Here is a 2,867-nt window from a genome sequence, read left to right on the forward strand (position 1 = left end):
TATGCAATTTTGTGATAATGCATCCATATTTAATTAGGTAAAATACAAAGTGTTAAGGTGATTGGCTTATTAAAAAGTGCTATACAGTTTAGGTTATTGATAGGTGCACAGAGCACCCTAATCTGTGATGTGTAAGAGGTGTTCCTTGCTGACGCCAAGCAGAAATTCACATGAAGACATTTGGCTCAAATATCTACAGGTGCTGTAACACACATTTCAATGGAAGCAGTTTGACAAAGCAGGAGTCATTTGTTCACTTATCTGGAGGAGCATGAACACTAGCCTGGGACTCACCATCTGTCAGCGAGCATCTGTCAGTTGGCTCCTTAAGTGAACTCGTCCTTCCCTCACTAGGTAAGCATTTGCTGTCCTCCCCACCAAGGATTGTAAGAAGACAACAATTCGTTTCTCAGTGCCAATGAACAGCAAGGGGCTGACGGTGGCATAGCCATTGGATACCATCATGTGGATACTGTGGTGGATTGGGGCACTGTCCTGCATCAGTCTTGAGGCAAATATGATGCAGTCCAAACAGTACATCAGGACAAAGAAATTCATGAGCAGCAGGATGGTCCTGGTGGCTCTTTGCACTGGGGACAGTTTTGCAGAAAGGCTGGTTCTGTGAAGGTGCTGAGCCTGTTTCTTGTGTCTGCACAAGAGAGCCACCATGTACCCGCTGGAAAGGGCCATGAAAACTAGAAAGGACACATCTCGAAATATCCTCAGTATGGAAAATAAGGGTCTGCTGCTATACCCCATAGGTAAAATAATGCAAGATTCTGTGACAAATATGAGACCATGTGAGGTGACATTGTACTCAGCAACATAGGAGAAGGAGAACTGAGCACCACAGGACATGTAGAAGGCCCATAGCACAGGAAGGGGGGACAGGCTCTGCTGTGGGGATTTAGGTTTGAACTTTGCCAGACAGGAGCTTCTGGGGCTGAGGATGATGGCCTGAAGGATGCTCAGCAGGCAGGTGGCACAAAGAGAGAGGCCTCTCAAAAGCCTGTGCAAGTGAAGCAAGGAGTTACACTCGATGTCATTCCACATATTCTGAGATGCAAGAATGTCAGCAGCTGCGAACCCAATGACTGTTAGCATCCCAAGGTGCATGAGGGCCAAGACACTGATGAGTGGGTCAATGATCCGGAGCCTGCATTCAAGAAGGAACTCAAAAAGGTGGAAGAGGAAGAGGATAATGTTGAAGGAGATCCCAATGCCTACCTCAGAGAAAAATGTATAATGTGTCAACAACTCCATAAAGGGTCTTGATTCTTCTCATTGTAAGAGACAAGGAACTAGAGTAAACATCTGAGAAGAAAGGCAAGAGAAATTATTCACCACAAACAGTAACAGCAACATTGGTACCAAACACTATTGCCTTCAGGAATATTGGTGGACCCAGCCCAATCCACCCTCAGTACTCAAGTTTTCCTGAGGTCCAAACCACCTCATTGTCAGTCATGGCTGGATTATGTACCTATTGGTGGGCTCCCTTGCTGCTTCAAGTTTCCTGTACATTAAAATAATCATGTATTACAGAAATGATTCCCTACCACTGCCTCATTTTGAGTTTTTTGGGGGCATTGCCTGGTTTTCGTTTTTTCATCTTGTCAGGTATAGGAAAAACTTCAAAAGTTTTGATTATTTCTCCATTCTGTTTCCGTTGCTGCACTAAAACACCATAACCAAAACTGGCTTAGAGGAGGACAGGGTTTATTTGGCTTAACTCTCAGGTCAGAGTGCACAGTTCATGAGAGATGAAGTCAGGAGCACAAAGCAGATAGTCAGGTCACAGCCACAGTCAAGAGCAGAGAGAGGAGGCTGAAGCCAGGGCTTGGAAGTTAAAAGCTCTGGCTGGTCTGGCAGGACTGTTGAGTTCAGTTCCAGCACTTAAGTCAACTGGCTCACAACCACTGGTCACTCTAGCACCAGGGCATGGATGACCTCATCTGGCCTCTATGGCACCTGCACTCACTCCCACACAATGCAAACAAATAAATAAAAATAAAAGTAAATAAATCTTGAGTTAAATTATATAAGAAATGTTGATAAAGATGTTAGATAGAGTATTTCCTGTAAAATACATGTTTGGCCTGGAGAGACAGCTCAGTGGTAAGCACACATTTAGAATACATGTTTACATGCCGAATTTTGCCCTCTGTGAGCACTGCACATGCAAACAGCACACTGATATACACACAGACATAACACACACACTTCAAATAAGTAAATACAACACAATTTATGATTCCTGTTTATGTTTTTATTTCAATTTTTTAAACACGAAGACAATGTTGCTGTAATTTTTTTCCCCTCATGTATGGAAAAGGAATTTCATCAGAAAGTTAAGGTTTATAAGGTGCTTGCTTTCTGTAGCTTATTCTATGTCTGTGTGCTTAAGGATCCATAAGTTCCCTAGAGAAGAGGGGTGTGTTTAGCACCCACGAACAAGTTATGCTATTTAAAGTTTCAGAACTGAGGTAGATAATTGGTAAAAATCTGGACAAGTGGACTTCTCTTCCATTTTACTTGGCATAGATTTTTACTTAGATGAGGGGTACAGTATCGTACTTCAGCATATATGTGTGTCCTGCTCTGACCAAGTCAGGATAATTTCCACCTTTTCAAATACTGTCATTTCTCTGTGTTTGACACCTTCAGTTCTTTGGATTCCTTTGGAACATGCAAGGACTTGGTGTGGACAACAGCTATGCTGCAGTGCTCTAAGGCATGAGCACCATGACCTCACACAGCCTCTGCTCTGTTCCTACCTTTCAGTCCTGTTCCACCGACTCTTTCTGGCCTTGACTGATCATTCTTCTTGCTATTTTGTGTAATCAGCTTTGTCAGCTTCCATACTG

The 2,867-nt window shown here is 43.1% G+C and overlaps 1 pseudogene; it reads right to left on the bottom strand.

The window, feature by feature from the left end:
- Positions 1-300: 300 nt before the first annotated feature.
- LOC132654139 (vomeronasal type-1 receptor 90-like) lies at positions 301-1,285 on the bottom strand (annotated as a pseudogene).
- Between the last annotated feature and the right edge of the window lie 1,582 nt (positions 1,286-2,867).

Source organism: Meriones unguiculatus, chromosome 5, assembly GCF_030254825.1.
Source record: "Meriones unguiculatus strain TT.TT164.6M chromosome 5, Bangor_MerUng_6.1, whole genome shotgun sequence".
NCBI classification, from domain to species: Eukaryota; Metazoa; Chordata; class Mammalia; order Rodentia; family Muridae; genus Meriones; species Meriones unguiculatus.